Genomic DNA, 19,906 nt, shown 5'->3' with positions numbered 1-19,906 from the left:
CAAAAGGGCTGCAGAAAGTTACGGGCCGTAAAAAAGGATCCCAGTCGGATTTTAAGGGTGTTTTTGATGCTTTATTAACGCCATTAACCTGGAAGCACTTTTTCGCTGAAAAAAATCAGAAAATTATGTGGGCCCTACGGCCTTACACTTGGATTGGCCGAAACAAAGGATATATGGAAACGCGAGTGACGTAATGCGAGTGCGATCATACCAGCACTAATGCACCGGATCCCATCTGAACTCCGCAGTTAAGCGTGCTTGAGCGAGAGTAGTACTAGGATGGGTGACCTACCGGGAAGTCCTCGTGTTGCACCCCTTTTTTTTTCTTTTTTTTTTCCTACCTAAAAAGAGTCTTAACTTGGAAAACTCATAACTTTTGAACCGTGAGGAACTACGTCGCGCATAGCAGCATTTCGGAAAAGCCCAAAACCATAAAGGGCGGGGAATAGACACGCAAGTCTTCGGGCCCAAATTCAGCCGTTTTGACCCTCAAAAGGGATGCAGAAAGTTACGGGCCGTAAAAAAGGTTCACAGTCGGATTTTCAGGGTGTTTTTGATGCCTTCTTAACGCCATTAACCTCGATGCACTCTTTCGCTGGAAAAATCAGAAAATCATGTTGGCCCCACAGCCTTACACATGGATTGGCCGAAACAAAGGATATATGGAAACGCGAGTGATGTACTAACGGGTGCGATCATACCAGCACTAATGCACTGGATCCCATCAGAACTCCGCAATTAAGCGTGCTTGGACGAGAGTAATACTAGGATGGGTGACCTCCCGTGAAGTCCTCGGTTGCACCCCTTTTTACTTTTTATTTTTTCTTTTTTGGCCTAAAACGAGTATAAACTTTGAAACCTCATAACTTTTGAACCGTGAAGAACTACGTTGCCCATAGAACCATTTCGGAAAGGCCCCAAAACCATAAAGGGGAGGGAATAAACGGGAAGTTTTCGGGCCCAAATCCAGCCGTTTTGACCCTCAAAAGGGCTGCAAAAAGTTACGGGCCGTAAAAAAGGTTCACAGTCGGATTTTCAGGGTTTTTTGATGCTTTCTTAACGCCATTAACCTCGATGCACTCTTTCGCTGTAAAAAATCTGAAAATCATGTGGGCCCCATGGCCTTACACTTGGATTGGCCGAAACAAAGGATATATGGAAACACGAGTGATGTACTAACGGGTGCGATCATACCAGCACTAATGCACCGGATCCCATCAGAACTCCGCAATTAAGCGTGCTTGGGCGAGAGTAATACTAGGATGGGTGACCTCTCGGGAAGTCCTTGGTTGCACCCCTTTTTATTTTTCTTTTATTTTTCGGCCTAAAACGAGTCTAAACTTTGAAACCTCATAACTTTTGAACCGTGAGGAACTACGTCGCCCATAGAACCATTTCGGAAAGGCCCCAAAACCATAAAGGGCGGAGAATAGACGGCGCAATTTTTCAGGCCCAAATTCAGCCGTTTTGACCCTCAATAGGGCTGCAGAAAGTTATGGGACTTAAAAAAGGATCCCAGTCGGATTTTCAGGGTGTTTTTTATGCTTTCTTAACACCATTAACCTCGATTCACTCTTTCGCTGGAAAAAATTAGAAAATCATGTGGGCCCTATGCCCTTTAAATTGGATTGGCCGAAACAAAAGATATATGGAAACGCGAGTGATGTACTAACGGGTGCGATCATACCAGCACTAATGCACCGGATCCCATTAGAAATCCGCAGTTAAGCGTGCTTGGGCGAGAGTAATACTGGGATGGGTGACCTACTGAGAAGTCCTCTTATTGCACCCCTTTTTATTTTTTATTTTTTATTTTTCGGCCTAAAACGAGTTTAAACTTGGAAACCTCATAACTTTTGAACCGTGAGGTACTACGTCGCCCATAGCACCATTTCGGAAAGGCCCTGAAACCCTAAAGGGCGGGGAATAGACGGCGCAATTTTTCGGGCTTAAATTCAGCCGTTTTAACCCTCAAAAAGGCTGCAGAAAGTTACGGGCCGTAAAAAAGGAACACAGTCGGATTTTTAGGGTGTTTTTGATGGTTTCTTAACGCCATTAACCTCGACGCACTCTTTTGCTGAAAAAAATCAGAAAATTATGTGGGCCCCACGGCCTTACACTTGGATTGGCCGAAACAAAGGATATATGGAAACGCGAGAGATGTATTGACGGGTGCGATCATACAATCACTAATGCACCGGATCCCATCTGAACTCCCCAGTTAAGCGTGCTTGAGCGAGAGTAGTACTAGGATGGGTGACCTACCAGGAAGTCCTCGTGTTGCACCCCTTTTTATTTTTTATTTTTTATTTTTCTACCTAAAACGAGTCTAAACTTGGAAACCTCATAACTTTTAAACCGTGAGGAACTACGTCGCGCATAGCAACATTTCGGAAAAGCCCAAAACCATAAAGGGCGGGGAATAGACGGCGCAAGTTTTTGGGCCCAAATTCAGCCGTTTTGACCCTCAAAAGGGCTGCAGAAAGTTACGGGCCGTAAAAAAGGTCCACAGTCGGATTTTCAGGGTGTTTTTGATGCTTTCTTAACGCCATTAACCTCGATGCACTCTTTCGCTGGAAAAAATCAGAAAATCATGTGGACCCCACAGCCTTATACTTGGATTGGCCGGAACAAAGGATATATGGAAACGCGAGTGATGTACGGGTGCGATCATACCAGCACTAATGCACCGGATACCATCAGAACTCCGCAGTTAAGCGTGCTTGGGCGAGAGTAATACTAGGATGTGTGACCTCCCGGGAAGTCCTCGGTTACACCCGTTTTTATATTTTATTTTTTATTTTTCGGCCTAAAACGAGTCTAAACTTGGAAGCTTCATAACTTTTGAACCGTGAGGAACTACGTCGCCCATAGACCTATTTCGGAAAGGCCCAGAAACCATAAAGGGCGGTCAATAAACGGCGAAATGTTTTGGGCCCAAATTCAGCCGTTTTGACCCTCAAAAGGGCTGCAGAAAGTTACGGGACTTAAAAAAGGATCACAATCGGATTTTTAGGGTGTTTTTGATGCTTTCTTAACGCCATTAACCTCGATGCACTCTTTCACTGGAAAAAATCAGAAAATCATGTGGGCCCCACGACCTTACACTTGGATTGGCCGAAACAAAGGATATATGGAAACGCGAGTGATGTACTAACGGGTGCGATCATACCAGCACTAATGCACCGGATCCCATCAGAACTCTGCCGTTAAGCGTGCTTGGGCGAGAGTAATACTGGGATGGGTGACCTCCCGGGAATTCCTCTTGTTGCACCCCTATTTATTTTTTATTTCTATTTTTCGACATAAAACGAGTCTAAACTTGGAAACATCATAACTTTTGAACTGTAAGAAACTATGTCGCCTATAGCACCATTTCGGAAAGGCCCAAAAACCATAAAGGGCGGTCAATAGACGGCGAAATGTTTTGGGCCCAAATTCAGCTGTTTTGACCCTTAAAAGGGCTGCAAAAAATTACGGGCGGTAAAAAAGGATCCCAGTCGGATTTTCAGGGTCTTTTTGATGCTTTCTTAGCGCAATTAACCTCGATGCACTCTTTCGCTGGAAAAAATCAGAAAATCATGTGGGCCCCATGGCCTTACACTTGGATTGGGCGAAACAAATGATATATGGAAAGGCGAGTGATGTAGTAACGGGTGCGATCGTACCAACACTAATGCACCGGATCCCATCAGGACTCCGCAGTTAAGCGTGCTTGGGCGAGAGTAATACTGGGATGGGTGACCTCCAGGAAGTCGTCGTGTTGCACCCCATTTTATTTTTTATTTTTTATTTTTCGGCCTAAAACGAGTTTAAACTTGGAAACCTCATAACCTTTGAACCGTGAGGTACTAGGTCGCCCATAGCACCATTTCGGAAAGGCCCAGAAACCCGAAAGGGCGGGGAATAGACGGCGCAATTTTTCGGGCCAAAATTCAGCCGTTTTGACCCTCAATAGGGCTGCAGAAAGTTACGGGCCGTAAAAAGGTTCACAGTCGGATTTTCATGGTGTTTTTGATGCTTTCTTAACGCCATTAACCTCGATGCACTCTTTCGCTGGAAAAATCAGAAAATCATGTGGGACCCACTACCTTACTCTTGGATTGGCCGTAACAAAGGATATATTGAAACGTGAGTGATGTACTAACGGATGCGATCATACCAGCACTAATGTAATGGATCCCATCATAACTCTGCAGTTAAGCGTGCTTGGGCGAGAGTAGTACTATGATGGGTGACCTCCCGGGAAGTCCTCGGTTGCACCCCTTTTTATTTTTTATTTTTTATCTTTCGGCCTAAAACGAGTCTAAACTTGGAAGCTTCATAACTTTTGAACCGTGAGGAACTACGTCGCCCATAGACCTATTTCGGAAAAGCCCAAAATCATAAAGGGCGGGGAATAGACGGCGTAATTTTTTGTGCCCAAATTCAGCCGTTTTGGCCCTCAATAGGGTTGCAGAAAATTACGGACCGTAAAAAGGTTCACAGTCGGATTTTCAGGGTGTTTTTGATGCTTTCTTAACGCCATTAACCTCGATGCACTCTTTCCTTGGAAAAAATCAAAAAATCATGTGGGCCCCACGGCCTTACACTTGGATTGGCCGAAACAAAGGATATATGGAAACGCCAGTGATGTACTAACGGGTGCAATCATACCAGCACTAATGCACCGGATCCCATCAGAACTCCGCAGGTAAGCGTGCTTGGGCGAGACTAATACTAGGATGGGTGACCTCCCGGGAAGTCCTCGGTTGCACCCCTTTTTATTTTTTATTTTTTTCTTTTTCAGCCTAAAACGAGTCTAGACTTTGAAACCTCATAACTTTTGAACCATAAGGAACTACGTCGCCCATAGAACCATTTTGGAAAGGCCCTGAAACCATAAAGGGCGGAGAATAGACGGCACAATTTTTCGGGCCAAAATTCAGCTGTTTTAACCCTCAAAAGGGCTGCAGAAAGTTACGGGACTTAAAAAAGGATCCCAGTCGAATTTTCGGGGTGTTTTATATGCTTTCTTAACACCATTAACCTCGATGCACTCTTCTGCTGGAAAAAAAAATCTGAACATCATGTGGGCCCCACGGCCTTTCACTTGGATTGGCCGAAACAAAGGATATATGGAAACGCGAGTGATGTACTAACGGGTGCGATCATACCAACACTAATGCACCGGATCCCATTAGAACTCCGCAGTTAAGCGTGCACGGGCTAGAGTAGTACTATGATGGGTGACCTCCCGGGAAATCCTCGGTTGCACCCGTTTTTATTTTTTATTTTTTATTTTTTGGCCTAAAACGAGTCTAAACTTGGAAACCTCATAACTTTTGAACCATAAGGAACTACGTCACCCATAGACCCATTACGGAAAGGCCCAGAAACCATAAAGGGCGGTGAATGGACGGTGCAATGTTTCGGGCCCAAATTCACGCGTTTTGACCCTCAAAATGGCTGCAGAAAGTTACAGGCCGTAAAAAAGGTTCACAGTCGGATTTTCAGGGTGTTTTTGATGCTTTCTTAACGCAATTAACCTCGATGCACTTTTTCGCTGGAAAAAATCAGAAAATCATGTGGGCCCCACGGCCTTACACTTAGATTGGCCGAAACAAAGGATATATGGAAACGCGAGTGATGTACTAACGGGTGCGATCATACCAGCACTAATGCACCGGATCCCATCAGAACTCCGCAGGTAAGCGTGCTTGGGCGAGACTAATACTAGGATGGGTGACCTCCCGGGAAGTCCTCGGTTGCACCCCTTTTTATTTTTTATTTTTTTCTTTTTCAGCCTAAAACGAGTCTAGACTTTGAAACCTCATAACTTTTGAACCGTGAGGAACTACGCAGCCCATAAAACCATTTCGGAAAGGCCCCGAAACCATAAAAGGCGGAGGATAGACGGCGCAATTTTTCGGGCCCGAATTCAGCCGTTTTGACCCTCAAAAGTGCTGCAGAAAGTTACGAGACTTAAGAAAGGATCCCAATCGGATATTCAGGGTGTTTTTTATGCTTTCTTAACACCATTAACCTCGATGTACTCATTCGCTTGAAAAAATAAGAAAATCATGTGGGCCCCACGGCCTTTCACTTGGATTGGCCGAAACAAAGGATATATGAAAACGCGAGTGATTTACTAACGGGTGCGATCATACCAGCACTAATGCACCGGATCCCATTAGAACTCTGCAGTTAAGCGTGCTTGGGCGAGAGTAATACTGGGATGGGTGACCTCCCAGGAAGTCCTCTTGTTGCACCCCTTTTTATTTTTCATTTTTCATTTTTCGGCATCAAACGAGTCTAAACTTGGAAACCTCATAACTTTTGAACTGTGAGGAACTACGTCGCCTATAGCACCATTTCGGAAATGTTTTGGGCCAAATTTAGCCGTTTTGACCCTCAAAATGGCTGCAGAAAGTTACGGGCCATAAAAAAGGTTCACAGTCGGATTTTCGGGGTGTTTTTGATGCTTTCTTAAAGCCATTAACCTCGATGCACTCTTTCGCTGGAAAAAATCAGAAAATCATGTGGGCCCCATGGCTTTACACTTGGATTGGCCGAAACAAAGGATATATGGAAACACGAGTGATGTACTAACGGGTGCGATCATACAAGCACTAATGCACCGAATCCCATCAGAACTCCGCAGTTAAGCGTGCTTAGGCGAGAGTAGTACTAGGATGGGTGACCTCCAGGAAGTCGTCGTGTTGCACCCCATTTTATTTTTTATTTTTTATTTTTCGGCCTAAAACGAGTTTAAACTTGGAAACCTCATAACCTTTGAACGGTGAGGTACTACGTCGCCCATAGCACCATTTCGGAAAGGCCCAGAAACCCTAAAGGGCGGGGAATAGACGGCGCAATTTTTCGTGCTCAAATTCAGCCGTTTTGACCCTCAAAAGGGCTGCAGGAAGTTACGGGCCGTAAAAAAGGATCCCAGTCGGATTTTAAGGGTGTTTTTGATGCTTTATTAACGCCATTAACCTGGACGCACTTTTTTGCTGAAAAAAATCAGAAAATTATGTGGGCCCCACGGCCTTACACTTGGATTGGCCGAAACAAAGGATATATGGAAACGCGAGTGATGTATTGACGAGTGCGATCATACCAGCACTAATGCACCGGACCCCATCTGAACTCCGCAGTTAAGCGTGCTTGAGCGAGAGTAGTACTAGGATGGGTGACCTACCGGGAAGTCCTCGTGTTGCACCCCTTTTTGTTTTTTATTTTTTATTTTCCTACCTAAAACGAGTCTAAACTTGGAAACCTCATAACTTTTGAACCGTGAGGAACTACGTCGCGCATAGCAGCATTTCGGAAAAGCACAAAACCATAAAGGGCGGGGAATAGACACGCAAGTCTTCGGGCCCAAATTCAGCCGTTTTGACCCTCAAAAGGGCTGTTGAAAGTTACGGGCCGTAAAAAAGGTTCACAGTCGGATTTTCAGGGTGTTTTTGATTCTTTCTTAACGCAATTAACCTCGATGCACTTTTTCGCTGTAAAAAATCTGAAAATCATGTGGGCCCCATGGCCTTACACTTGGATTGGCCGAAACAAAGGATATATGGAAACACGAGTGATGTACTAACGGGTGCGATCATACTAGCACTAATGCACCGGATCCCATCAGAACTCCGTAATTAAGCGTGCTTGGGCGAGAGTAATACTAGGATGGGTGACCTCCCGGGAAGTCCTTGGTTGCACCCCTTTTTATTTTTCTTTTATTTTTCGGCCTAAAACGAGTCTAAACTTTGAAACCTCATAACTTTTGAACCGTGAGGAACTACGTCGCCATAGAACCATTTCGGAAAGGCTCCAAAACCATAAAGGGCGGAGAATAGACGGCGCAATTTTTCAGGCCCAAATTCAGCCGTTTTGACCCTCAATAGAGCTGCAGAAAGTTATGGGACTTAAAAAAGGATCCGAGTCGGATTTTCAGGGTGTTTTTTATGCTTTCTTAACACCATTAACCTCGATGCACTCTTTCGCTGGAAAAAATTAGAAAATCATGTGGGCCCCATGGCCTTTAAATTGGATTGGCCGAAACAAAAGATATATGGAAACGCGAGTGATGTACTAACGGGTGCGATCATACCAGCACTAATGCACCGGATCCCATTAGAAATCCGCAGTTAAGCGTGCTTGGGCGAGAGTAATACTGGGATGGGTGACCTACTGAGAAGTCCTCTTATTGCACCCCTTTTTATTTTTTATTTTTTATTTTTCGGCCTAAAACGAGTTTAAACTTGGAAACCTCATAACTTTGAACCGTGAGGTACTACGTCGCCCATAGCACCATTTCGGAAAGGCCCTGAAACCCTAAAGGGCGGGGAATAGACGGCGATATTTTTCGGGCTCAAATTCAGCCGTTTTGACCCTTAAAAAGGCTGCAGAAAGTTACGGGCCGTAAACAAGGATCCCAGTCGGATTTTAAGGGTGTTTTTGATGGTTTCTTAACGCCATTAACCTCGACGCACTCTTTTGCTGAAAAAAATCAGAAAATTATGTGGGCCCCACGGCCTTACACTTGGATTGGCCGAAACAAAGGATATATGGAAACGCGAGAGATGTATTGACGGGTGCGATCATACAATCACTAATGCACCGGATCCCATCTGAACTCCACAGTTAAGCGTGCTTGAGCGAGAGTAGTACTAGGATGGGTGACCTACCGGGAAGTCCTCGTGTTGCACCCCTTTTTATCTTCTATTTTTTATTTTTCTACCTAAAACGAGTCTAAACTTGGAAACCTCATAACTTTTAAACCGTGAGGAACTACGTCGCGCATAGCAACATTTCGGAAAAGCCCAAAACCATAAAGGGCGGGGAATAGACGGCGCAAGTTTTCGGGCCCAAATTCAGCCGTTTTGACCCTCAAAAGATTTGCAGAAAGTTACGGGCAGTAAAAAAGGTCCACAGTCGGATTTTCAGGGTGTTTTTGATGCTTTCTTAACGCCATTAACCTCGATGCACTCTTTCGCTGGAAAAAATCAGAAAATCATGTGGGCCCCACGACCTTACACTTGGATTGGCCGAAACAAAGGATATATGGAAACGCGAGTGATGTACTAACGGGTGCGATCATACCAGCACTAATGCACCGGATCCCATTAGAACTCTGCCGCTAAGCGTACGTGGGCGAGAGTAATACTGGGATGGGTGACCTCCCGGGAATTCCTCTTGTTGCACCCCTATTTATTTTTTATTTCCATTTTTCGACATAAAACGAGTCTAAACTTGGAAACATCATAACTTTTGAACTGTAAGGAACTACGTCGCCTATAGCACCATTTCGGAAAGGCCCAAAAACCATAAAGGGCGGTCAATAGAAGGCGAAATGTTTCGGGTCCAAATTCAGCTGTTTTGACCCTTAAAAGGGCTGCAAAAAGTTACGGGCGGTAAAAAAGAATCCCAGTCGGATTTTCATGGTCTTTTTGATGCTTTCTTAGCGCAATTAACCTCGATGCACTCTTTCGCTGGAAAAAATCAGAAAATCATGTGGGCCCCATGGCCTTACACTTGGATTGGCCAAAACAAAGGATATATGGAAAGGCGAGTGATGTACTAACGGGTGCGATCGTACCAACACTAATGCACCGGATCCCATCAGGACTCCTCGTGTTGCACCCTTTTTTATTTTGTATTTTTTTATTTTTCTGCCTAAAACGAGTCTAAACTTGGAAACCTCATAACTTTTGAACCATGAGGAACTACGTCCCCCATAGCACCATTTCGGAAAAGCTCAAAACCATAAAGGGCGGGGAATAGACGGCGCAATTTTTCGGGCCAAAATTCAGCCGTTTTGACCCTCGATAGGGCTGCAGAAAGTTACGGGCCGTAAAAAGGTTCACAGTCGGATTTTCAGGGTGTTTTTGATGCTTTCTTAACGCCATTAACCTCGATGCACTCTTTCCCTGGAAAAAATCAGAAAATCATGTGGGCCCCACGGCCTTACACTTAGATTGGCCGAAATAAAGGATATATGGAAACGCGAGTGATGTACTAACGGGTGCGATTATACCAGCACTAATGCACCGGATCCCATTAGAACTCCGCAGTTAAGCGTGCTTGGGCGAGAGTAATACTGGGATGGGTGACCTCCCGGGAAGTCCTCTTGTTGCACCCCTTTTTATTTTTTATTTTTTATTTTTCGGCATATAACGAGTCTAAACTTGGAAACATCATAACTTTTGAACTGTGAGGAACTACGTCGCCTATAGCACCATTTCGGAAAGGCCTAAAAACCATAAAGGGCGGTTAATAGAAGGCGAATTGTTTCGGGCCCAAATTCAGCCGTTTTGACCCTCAAAAGGGCTGCAGAAAGTTACGGGACTTAAAAAAGGATCCCAGTCGGATTTTTAGGGTGTTTTTTATGCTTTCTTAACGCCATTAACCTCCATGCACTCTTTCGCTGGAAAAATCAGAAAATCATGTGGGCCCCACGGCCTTACACTTGGATTGGCCGAAACAAAGGATATATGAAAACGCGAGTGATGTACTAACGGGTGTGATCATACCAGCACTAATGCACCGGATCCCATCAGGACTCCGCAGTTAAGTGTGCATGGGGGAAAGTAGTACTAGGATGGGTGACCTCCCGGGAAGTCTTCGTGTTGCACCCCTTTTGATTTTTGATTTTTTATTTTTCTGCCTAAAACGAGTCTAAACTTGGAAACATCATAACTTTTGAACCGTGAGGAACTACGTCCCCCATAGTACCATTTCGGGAAAGTTCAAAACCATAAAGGGCGGAGAAGAGACGACGCAATTTTTCGAGCCCAAATTCAGCCGTTTTAACCCTCAAAAGGGCTGCAAAAAGTTACGGGCCGTAAAAAAGGTTCACAGTCGGATTTTCAAGGTGTTTTTGATGCTTTCTTAACGCCATTAACCTTGATGCACTCTTTCGCTGGAAAAATCAGAAAATCATGTGGGACCCACTGCCTTACTCTTGGATTGGCCGAAACAAAGGATATATTGAAACGCGAGTGATGTACTAACGGATGCGATCATACCAGCACTAATGTAATGGATCCCATCATAACTCTGCAGTTAAGCGTGCTTGGGCGAGAGTAGTACTATGATGGGTGACCTCCCGGGAAGTCCTCGGTTGCACCCCTTTTTATTTTTTATTTTTTATCTTTCGGCCTAAATCGAGTCTAAAATTGGAATCCTCATAACTTTTAAACCGTGAGGAACTACGTCGCCCATAGACCCATTTCGGAAAAGCCCAAAATCATAAAGGGCGGGGAATAGACGGCGTAATTTTTTGTGCCCAAATTCAGCCGTTTTGGCCCTCAATAGGGCTGCAGAAAATTACGGACCGTAAAAAGGTTCACAGCCGGATTTTCAGGGTGTTTTTGATGCTTTCTTAACGCCATTAACCTCGATGCACTCTTTCCCTGGAAAAAATCAAAAAATCATGTGGGCCCCACGGCCTTACACTTGGATTGGCCGAAACAAAGGATATATGGAAACGCCAGTGATGTACTAACGGGTGCGATCATACCAGCACTAATGCACCGGATCCCATCAGAACTCCGCAGGTAAGTGTGCTTGGGCGAGAGTAATACTGGGATGGGTTACCTACCGAGAAGACCCCTTATTGCACCCCTTTTTATTTTTTATTTTTTATTTTTCGGCCTAAAACGAGTTTATACTTGGAAACCTCATAACCTTTAAACCGTGAGGTACTACGTCGCCCATAGCACCATTTCGGAAAGGCCCAGAAACCCTAAAGGGCGGGGAATAGACGGCGCAATTTTTCGGGCTCAAATTCAGCCGTTTTGACCCTCAAAAGGGCTGCAGAAAGTTACGGGACTTAAAAAAGGATCCCAGTCTAATTTTCGGGGTGTTTTTTATGCTTTCTTAACACCATTAACCTCGATGCACTCTTTTGCTGGAAAAAAATCTGAAAATCATGTGGGCCCCACGGCCTTTCACTTGGATTGGCCGAAACAAAGGATATATGGAAACGCGAGTGATGTACTAACGGGTGCGATCATACCAACACTAATGGAGTATGCATACTAAGAATTTTGCTTCATGGCTAAAAGAACAGGTACATGATTTGTTATCTGGTTTTGGTAATATGATATAGGTGTTTTACTAGTCTTAACTTTTGTAGGTGCCTCTTGATTCTAAAGAACATGACGAAACACTCAAGTGGCTAGCTTATGGTCCACGTTCCTCACCAAAGTCATATACGGGCTATATAGTTAACGGTCAGAGGTTTCACACCGCATCAATTGATTGGAAAAGTCAGAATTCTGGGGTTTACTATGAGGCTACAGCAGTTTGTAGATCTAGTGTGAAAGATACATCACAGGTGGTTGATTGGGTTTCCTACTACGGCAGAGTAACTGACATTATTCTGATAGACTATAATTTCTTCTATGTTCCTCTGCTCCGGTGTCAGTGGGCTGTAAAGGGTAACGGAGTGAAGATTGAAGATGGTTTTACACTTGTTAACATGAATCATAGTTAAGCCTCTTTCACAAGTGACCCGTACATAATGGCTTCTCAAGTGAAGCAAGTCTTTTACTCAAGGGAAAATGAGTCTTCTAATTGGTATATTGTCATGAGAGGTCCTTCAGGAAGATATAGTAAAGAAGATATTCAAGAGGGAAATGCTGAAATTGGGCCACTGCCTACAAATATTGACATGGAAGTTGACAATGATGAAGCCGATAATGTCAGAACAGATTGTGAAGGCATATATGTCTGAAACGTATCCTCACTTTGTGTGCTTGTTATGTGCTTGTGTGCTTCTGTGTGTGCTTGTTATGTGCTTGGTTGTTTTTTTGTCTAGAGTTAACTTTTTCCTGCTCACAATTTGATGCAGGTAAATTGAGATGAAACGTGGAAGAAAGAAAGGAGTCAAGAAGTCAACAAAGAAAGTAGTATAAGAAGATACATAAATTGAGTTTGTCTATACTTTACATGTGAAGGGGCAGACCAACATGAAGTTGTTCAAGAGAAGGAAGGAGCTGAAGTTGTTCAAGAGCAGGAAGGACCTTGACTTGATCCAGAACAACAAAACCCTGAACAGAGAAACAATGAACAACAACAGACAGAAGAGCAGCATAACACAGACGAGCCTGAAGGTGAAGTCGAACTATCTACTAATGAAGAGCCTGAAGTTGGAACCAACCGTAAGATAAAGCGTGGACCAACAAGAACGAAAGACCTAGCCAAAGACCCAAATACCAGAGTTCATGTTGATTTCAATGCCTTGGGAGAAGCGTATGGTGAAGGTTCAGTGAAGTTGTCTTCATATCTAGGTCCATTGGTAAGGGAGCATGTTCCTGAAGACAGTTCTCTAGAAATCGGTGCAGGTAAAAACTTCTATACTATGAGAACAACTAGATGTTATGCAACTAGAGATAGATTACTGAATTGTTTTCTACATGAGTGCAGGAAAGGTTTGAAATTGATGAAGACTACCATAGGGATGCAGTGCTTAAGCAGATGGGAGCATTGTGGAGATCATCGAAGTCACGTCTTGTTACCCAAATCAATGAAGCAGATAATAACCAACAAAGGATGAAGCTCAGACCGAATAAATGTTCCTCCGGTTGAATGGCGCAAATTTGTGAAGTTGAAAACAAGCCAAGAATTCAAGGTATTAATTTTGAGTTGAGTAAGATATTTGTTGAAAGTAGATAACATATTAACAATCAGAGGTTATGATAGGTTGTGAGTGATAGCTACAAGGACAGAAGACACAAACAGATACCTCACACTTGTAGTCGGAAGGGAATGGTTAGACTAGCAGAAGACATGGTAAGTATTCTTTCTTCCCGTTGTTTCCTTTTAAATTGGTACGTTGGTATATTAACATACAATGTTTCCATAGAAAAACAGTTCTGATGACCCATCTCAAGTGACAAGACTTAAAATTTGGGTCAAGTCTCGTACCCGGAAAGATGGAACTCCTATAAACACAAATGCGGCTGAAAATATTGTAAGTGAAAAACATAAATTCTGGTTTGTTATATCAAATGCTTTTCATGTTAATCGTTTGTTGTCTGATGTACAGAAAAAGGCAGCTGAGCTTGGTAGTGGTGCCAATCCATTGTCTGCTAAAAATCAAGATGAGGATACACTCGTCAAACAGTTAGGACCTGATAATCCTGGTTGTATGAGAGTAATGGGCAGAAATATGAGTAAGAACAAGTTAGCTTGCTTCCAAGTTAAGCACAAGACTATTTCTCAAATGCAAGAGAAGCAATATGAACTCTAGGAAACGGTTAATCAGTTAAAGGCTGAACTTGCAGCAGTGAAAAACCAGGTCATATAATATTTCTGTTTATAAATTGAGATAGTAGGTGATAACAAAATAATAAGAATTGTTTTGGTTTTACTTACAAAGAGAAGAATATGAAGATGGCAACGTTGGTGAGGGCCGTATTCTCTCTTCAGACCCAAATGATATAGTCAATGACTGTCGTTTAGGACCTACAGATGTTAAAGTATTGGTTGACGCTGCTACTGAACCAGAAGCTTTCCTCTGGAGACCTACGAAGAACATGTGCACGATTCCGGAAGCTATTGGCCATATTATTGCATGTCCTAAGAGTAAATGTGTTGAACTAGGCCAGGGCCTCCAACCAGAAGACATTGCCCCACTGGTAAAGTATTTTGGTCCATTCTCTTATTAGTTATTGTACTAAGTAGTTAATGTACTGAGTAGGCTTTTACTGATATTGTATTGACATTGTCTGATAGGGCTCAAGATGAAATTCTCTCGACAAATGAAAACTATTGGATTTATCCGATGATAATGTAGTTGTTGGTGAAGGACGTTGGCAGACGCAAGAACCAAAAGCTTTGGTGAATGGACTTCCTCTCGGACCAAAGGCTGTAAAAGTTTTTCTGGATATTGTACATGAACTTGAAACATTTTTATGGAGGCCTATGTTGGAAGTGGCATACCTTGAGGACAGCGTAATGACTTTTCTATCATGGCCCGCTCACAAAGTTGTATTCGAAAACCCAGTAGAAGCAAGAAGAAAAGTGTCTCCGACTCCAAATACTACAGGTCTTAAAGTTCCTTCTCCTGGTTCTACTGGAAGCAGCGTAAAAAAAAGTGGAAAATCAAGAGCAACAGCATCAACTACTCCTACTCAGAAGTCTCCCTCAATGCCGGTAACATTTTCTTCCTTACGTTGTAAATAATAATATTTGTCTTACTATCTGAGTATTACAATGTTTTGTATTGTAAACATGACATCTAAATGATGGATCCCAAGCTATAAAAGTGAATCAGAAGTGCAAATTGATGGACATCAGTGAGAGGAAACAAGTCGTTGCCGAAGGACGTGTGCATTCAACAGACCCAGATCAGATGGTTCACTTTGTACGATTGGGTACGAACGCAGCTAGAGTGTGGGTAGAAGAAATGTTGGTAGATGATGCAGCCGTTTGGAGGAAATCTGATGAAATAGAGAGCTTGAAGGAGGCACATGGTTCTTCTATCACATGGCCAGTTGATAAATTGGTCATATTTTAAGAGGAACAAGTAAGTGTTGTGCTTTCTCTTTACAATCTTTCCTATACTGATTAGAGGTTTTGATTGTAGCAACTTGGGGAATAAAGAACTCTGGTCCAACCATTAAACAAGGCTACTGAACTTATAATTATCTTATGTCTAAGACTTTGTTTTCTGTTTTCAATCGGCTGTGTAAACTTTATGACTTATGTATTACCTACATATTCTATGAATGCTCTATGAATGCTTTCGTTGTTGTTTATGAGGGGTTTTTTCTGAAATCAATTCTGGGCAACAACATATCATAGCATAACCAACAAACCAGCAATAACAAAAAACGCTTGTTATAGTTGAAAATCATAGCATTTAAATTAAACTACAAATTAGACAAACAAATCTACAATAGCAAAAACAAAAAAGTTATAGTAAAATATAATAGCGTTTTAAATTACCTACGAATTGGACAATGATAACATATTACGAAGCTATACAAAAATAAAATGTTGGGGTCGAAAACGGTTACGACGAAGTTAATTTCCAAACCTCCGACAAAAATGAGTGTGAGCATCCTTTAACGAAAGTTATACTTCGTAAAAATATGTCTTTACAAATAACCTTGCAGTAAAATCTTGTTCTAATCTCGATCGAGCCAAGTACCGATTATCTCAAGGCAACGGACACGTATGCTAATCAGCCGCGGACAAACCGGACCACGGACAAGCTAAGGTCGGTCGCTACGCAGCGACCAAGCATGCACACGGCTCGGTCGCTACGTAGTCGAGCCAAGATTGGTCGCTATGCAGCGACCGAACACGCACACGGCTCAGTCGCTACGTAGCGACCGAGCACGCGTACGGCTCGGTCGCTATGTAGCGACCGAGCTTGGAACCAAGCTTGGTCGCTAGGTAGTGACAGAGCACGTGCACGTTTTGATTGTTACAAAGCGATCGAGTTTTCTCAAAACGTCGATACGACGCGAATCGATGCATTCTCATCTACTCTTTAATGCTATCTTCCGAAGACCGTAGCTGAACCATTTCATGTTTCTCGTCATTCGAAGTCATCAATCAAACTTTACGATAAAAACCGCAGAAAGTTCGTTTTTATCGAAGAAACCATAATAAATATTTTGAGTCAAAAGACGGCCCAAATAGACCTAAGACGTGACTCGAAGCCCACTTACGATTTCTTAACCAAAAGCCCATGAGCCGTATGACGGTTTATGCTTGGTTTGTAAGGAACGATAAATGTCAAGTTTCCGTGGATAAATGTGAAGTTTTCGAAGATAATCACGAAGATCGGGAAAAACAGAATATCTCCATTTTTGAGCTATGACGGCTTAAGGGCAGAAGGGGAAAATCGTAAACCAACCTAGGAGCGAGTATATAAGGAGTCCAAGGCGAGAGGCAAAGAGAGAGAACTTTTTTCAGAGCAAACTTAGCACTTAGAGCGATTTTAGGCAATTTTCCGTTTTTGTTATTCGAGCTGCGACTCGATTAGGTTTTTGCCGTCTTAGGGTTTTAGAACTAGGAATCTCGCCGAAATCTCTCGTAGCCCAGGCTTTTCCCTTGTTGTAAATGCTCAAACGCAGATTCGGAATAAGAACTATCTTGCTCTCTTTTACGATTTCTTATTTTATTACTATTCTTGCTTCATGTTCTGATTGCTTGGCGTGTGATATTAGCAGATATCCGAGACCTCTGGGAAACTAGGGTTCTCCTACTTTCCTAATTTAAACAGAAATCGACAGTGCGAATTTTGGTTCCCACAGTTTGGCACTAGAAGGAGGGGGTGCAGATCAATCTAACTCTCAGCCACAACACGCTCAACCAGACATGTCAACTTACGACGCAAACAACATGCAAACTCCTCTCAACGGAGGAAGCGACACCAATCTCCACAATCCAGCAGAGGATGTCTCCGCGGCCAATGCAGCAGCCAACGCCGCAACACTCGAGGAGTTTAAAAAGATGATCGCCACCTACGAAAAGAAGTCGGAAGAACAGGATAAGCTTGTGAACACCTTGACCAAACAGTTCGAAACCTTAACGGCAAGGACTCGAGTAATCCGTCCCCGCGGAACTATGAAGGTTTACGGGAAAAGACTCGACTTCGCAACCCCACTCGATAGGCCTGGAACATCGCGGGAATGACCTTCGGGCCAAAACCCTAGCGAAACGTCCCCTGCCAAGAAAAGGAACTCTGAGAGCCCTCCACCTCCCGCAAAGGGCTCGGAGGTCAATGAAGTCGAGCACGTCGACTTGGATCCCAGCGACGTCTCCAACGACACCGAGGAGGACGCCGACAGACATCCAAGAAGAACCAAAAGTCGATCAGCTCGGGAAAGCTCCCCGTTCGTTAAGCCAATGACGGAAGAGGAAGAAAACCTCTACTGGGTCGAACAGGAGGAGCTGGCTGAAAAACAAACTGAGATCACTCGCAACAGACCCAGACAAGCTCGGAATTCTGTTGACAAGACATCGGACATCCGCGACCTTCGTGATTACATCACCAAACCTGCGGCGGAAGTAAGGGCCGTGAAATTCCAGATCCATCATGCTACCAGCTGTGGAGATCGATAGACTGCTCGAGGGGGCTCGGAAGACGCCCTTCACTGCTCGCATCTCTGATACGAGGGTATTTGACCCGGGAAAAATAAATGTACCAAAGTATGATGGTACGACTGATCCTAAAGCGCACCTTCAGGCTTTCCACATCACAATGGGGAGGGCTAGACTGAAGGATAGCGAAAAATACGCCGGCTACTGCCGTCTATTCGTCGAGAATCTGGAAGGAGCGACGCTCAAATGGTTTGCACGCCTTATGCGAAACTCTATCAGAAGTTTCCGACAGCTCGCATCGGAATTTCTCAAGCAATACTCTACGTTCATAGATAGAGAAACATCCGATGTCGACCTGTGGAGTCTGTCCCAGAGGGAAGACGAAACCCTCCGCGAGTTCATATACCGGTTCAAGCTGGTAATGTCAAGGGTTAGCGGGATAAGCGACAAGGTGGCCATTGACGCACTCAGAAAAAAGCTCTGGTACAAGTCAAAATTCAGAAAATGGATAACCCTCGACAAACTGCGGACGATCCAAGACGCCCTCCACAAGGCAACGGACTACATCATAATTGAAGAGGAAACAAAAGTTTTGTTGCAAAAGCATAAACCGATAAAGCCGGCCTCGAAAGATGTAGACCAAAAAACGAAAAAGAAAAACTCGTAACGACAAGTAATCACGAGGGGGAAGAACTAAACGGGGAGTATAACAACGCGATCAATTCGGATCAAGGCCGAACCACGGGTAATACATGGACTCGCAACCAAGGATACGACAAAAACACCTTCTGCGAGTTCCACCAGTCCCGAGGTCACTCCACGACTAACTGCAAAGTCTTGGTGGCGAGGTTGGCCGCGAAGCTATTAGCTGGAGAGCTCTCCGAGGTGAACAGCGTAAAAGATCTCAACCTAGAGACCAACCGCCCTCCGAAGACGGACAGGAATCCGTTAGCGGAGAACTCCCCTCAAAAAAATCACTGGGGATAAACGCGGAAGGAGACCAGGCGATAAAGGAAACGATAACAATCGTCGCAGAGTCAACATGATCATCGGAGGATCACAGTATTGCAAAGACACGGTCTTGGCCATCAAAGCTTACCAGCGAAAGGCTGAATCAAGTGCAAACTGGCCTACGTGGTCTCCTCCCCGAGATGGTCAAAGCAACTCGATAACTTTCACGAAAGACGAAGCTGGCGGAATCGATCAACCTCACTGCGATCCACTCGTCATAGACCTTGTCATACGAGATCTGGAAGTCGCGAGAGTCCTCATCGACACGGGAAACATGGTTAATGTAATCTTCCGTGATACTCTCAAACGAATGAACATCAAACTCGGGGAAGTTACCCCGACGCCAGAACCACTGACGGGTTTTTCAGCCGAAGTATCGATGACTCTCGGATCGATCCAGCTACCAGTCATGGCCAAGGAAATCACAAAGATCATCGATTTCGCGGTAGTCGATCATCCTGCCATCTACAATGTGATCATGGGAACCCCATGGCTCAGCGCCATGAAAGCTGTTCCGTCTACATATCACCTAGGCATCAAATTCCCGACCCAGAGCGGGATCGCAGCCATCTGGGATTGTCAGAAACAGTCACGGCTTTGTTTTCTCGCAGAGCATAAGTTAAGACAAATCACGACTACCCCGATGGCAACCCGCAAGCACACGAAGTTAGCTCAGCCTTCGGCCAAAAACGCTTCGAAGAAAGACGATTCGACATCATCTACTGAAGCAAACGCTTCGGACGTCGAAACTCAGCGCGATTCCAAAGTCAACGCTATGACTCAACCGGAAGACCCGGACGTCGTCCCTGCCCCTATCACCACGATTAAGGCGGTCAGCACGGGTACAACC

The 19,906-nt window shown here is 44.1% G+C and overlaps 20 non-coding genes and 3 pseudogenes across 20 annotated transcripts; all 23 read left to right on the top strand.

Moving 5' to 3' along the window:
- The first annotated feature begins 197 nt into the window (after positions 1 to 197).
- Positions 198 to 316, top strand: LOC125586447. Its single transcript, XR_007322975.1, has one exon. It is a non-coding gene; the product is annotated as a 5S ribosomal RNA (ribosomal RNA).
- Positions 317 to 687: 371 nt separating this feature from the next.
- Positions 688 to 805, top strand: LOC125586478. Its single transcript, XR_007323008.1, has one exon. It is a non-coding gene; the product is annotated as a 5S ribosomal RNA (ribosomal RNA).
- A 375-nt stretch (positions 806 to 1,180) lies between these two features.
- LOC125586470 lies at positions 1,181 to 1,298 on the top strand. Its single transcript, XR_007322999.1, has one exon. It is a non-coding gene; the product is annotated as a 5S ribosomal RNA (ribosomal RNA).
- Positions 1,299 to 1,673: 375 nt separating this feature from the next.
- LOC125586465 lies at positions 1,674 to 1,792 on the top strand. The gene has a single exon (XR_007322993.1). It is a non-coding gene; the product is annotated as a 5S ribosomal RNA (ribosomal RNA).
- Positions 1,793 to 2,170: 378 nt separating this feature from the next.
- On the top strand, positions 2,171 to 2,289 carry LOC125586482. The gene has a single exon (XR_007323013.1). It is a non-coding gene; the product is annotated as a 5S ribosomal RNA (ribosomal RNA).
- Positions 2,290 to 2,662: 373 nt separating this feature from the next.
- On the top strand, positions 2,663 to 2,780 carry LOC125586487 (annotated as a pseudogene).
- Positions 2,781 to 3,158: 378 nt separating this feature from the next.
- Positions 3,159 to 3,277, top strand: LOC125586460. The gene has a single exon (XR_007322987.1). It is a non-coding gene; the product is annotated as a 5S ribosomal RNA (ribosomal RNA).
- A 377-nt stretch (positions 3,278 to 3,654) lies between these two features.
- Positions 3,655 to 3,772, top strand: LOC125586484. The gene has a single exon (XR_007323015.1). It is a non-coding gene; the product is annotated as a 5S ribosomal RNA (ribosomal RNA).
- A 376-nt stretch (positions 3,773 to 4,148) lies between these two features.
- Positions 4,149 to 4,266, top strand: LOC125586489 (annotated as a pseudogene).
- A 376-nt stretch (positions 4,267 to 4,642) lies between these two features.
- Positions 4,643 to 4,760, top strand: LOC125586468. Its single transcript, XR_007322996.1, has one exon. It is a non-coding gene; the product is annotated as a 5S ribosomal RNA (ribosomal RNA).
- Positions 4,761 to 5,142: 382 nt separating this feature from the next.
- LOC125586480 lies at positions 5,143 to 5,260 on the top strand. Its single transcript, XR_007323011.1, has one exon. It is a non-coding gene; the product is annotated as a 5S ribosomal RNA (ribosomal RNA).
- Positions 5,261 to 5,638: 378 nt separating this feature from the next.
- On the top strand, positions 5,639 to 5,756 carry LOC125586467. Its single transcript, XR_007322995.1, has one exon. It is a non-coding gene; the product is annotated as a 5S ribosomal RNA (ribosomal RNA).
- A 379-nt stretch (positions 5,757 to 6,135) lies between these two features.
- On the top strand, positions 6,136 to 6,254 carry LOC125586463. Its single transcript, XR_007322990.1, has one exon. It is a non-coding gene; the product is annotated as a 5S ribosomal RNA (ribosomal RNA).
- Positions 6,255 to 6,592: 338 nt separating this feature from the next.
- LOC125586477 lies at positions 6,593 to 6,710 on the top strand. Its single transcript, XR_007323007.1, has one exon. It is a non-coding gene; the product is annotated as a 5S ribosomal RNA (ribosomal RNA).
- A 378-nt stretch (positions 6,711 to 7,088) lies between these two features.
- Positions 7,089 to 7,207, top strand: LOC125586456. The gene has a single exon (XR_007322983.1). It is a non-coding gene; the product is annotated as a 5S ribosomal RNA (ribosomal RNA).
- Positions 7,208 to 7,583: 376 nt separating this feature from the next.
- LOC125586475 lies at positions 7,584 to 7,701 on the top strand. The gene has a single exon (XR_007323005.1). It is a non-coding gene; the product is annotated as a 5S ribosomal RNA (ribosomal RNA).
- A 374-nt stretch (positions 7,702 to 8,075) lies between these two features.
- Positions 8,076 to 8,194, top strand: LOC125586464. Its single transcript, XR_007322991.1, has one exon. It is a non-coding gene; the product is annotated as a 5S ribosomal RNA (ribosomal RNA).
- Positions 8,195 to 8,571: 377 nt separating this feature from the next.
- Positions 8,572 to 8,690, top strand: LOC125586473. Its single transcript, XR_007323002.1, has one exon. It is a non-coding gene; the product is annotated as a 5S ribosomal RNA (ribosomal RNA).
- Positions 8,691 to 9,067: 377 nt separating this feature from the next.
- LOC125586479 lies at positions 9,068 to 9,186 on the top strand. The gene has a single exon (XR_007323009.1). It is a non-coding gene; the product is annotated as a 5S ribosomal RNA (ribosomal RNA).
- An 815-nt stretch (positions 9,187 to 10,001) lies between these two features.
- Positions 10,002 to 10,120, top strand: LOC125586454. Its single transcript, XR_007322981.1, has one exon. It is a non-coding gene; the product is annotated as a 5S ribosomal RNA (ribosomal RNA).
- A 377-nt stretch (positions 10,121 to 10,497) lies between these two features.
- On the top strand, positions 10,498 to 10,616 carry LOC125586459. Its single transcript, XR_007322986.1, has one exon. It is a non-coding gene; the product is annotated as a 5S ribosomal RNA (ribosomal RNA).
- A 376-nt stretch (positions 10,617 to 10,992) lies between these two features.
- On the top strand, positions 10,993 to 11,110 carry LOC125586488 (annotated as a pseudogene).
- A 376-nt stretch (positions 11,111 to 11,486) lies between these two features.
- Positions 11,487 to 11,605, top strand: LOC125586471. Its single transcript, XR_007323000.1, has one exon. It is a non-coding gene; the product is annotated as a 5S ribosomal RNA (ribosomal RNA).
- Positions 11,606 to 19,906: the final 8,301 nt, after the last annotated feature.

Source organism: Brassica napus, chromosome C4, assembly GCF_020379485.1.
Source record: "Brassica napus cultivar Da-Ae chromosome C4, Da-Ae, whole genome shotgun sequence".
Classification (NCBI taxonomy): Eukaryota; Viridiplantae; Streptophyta; class Magnoliopsida; order Brassicales; family Brassicaceae; genus Brassica; species Brassica napus.
The sequence above is the reverse complement of the archived record's forward strand: the minus strand, read 5'-3'. Positions and strand labels throughout refer to the sequence as shown.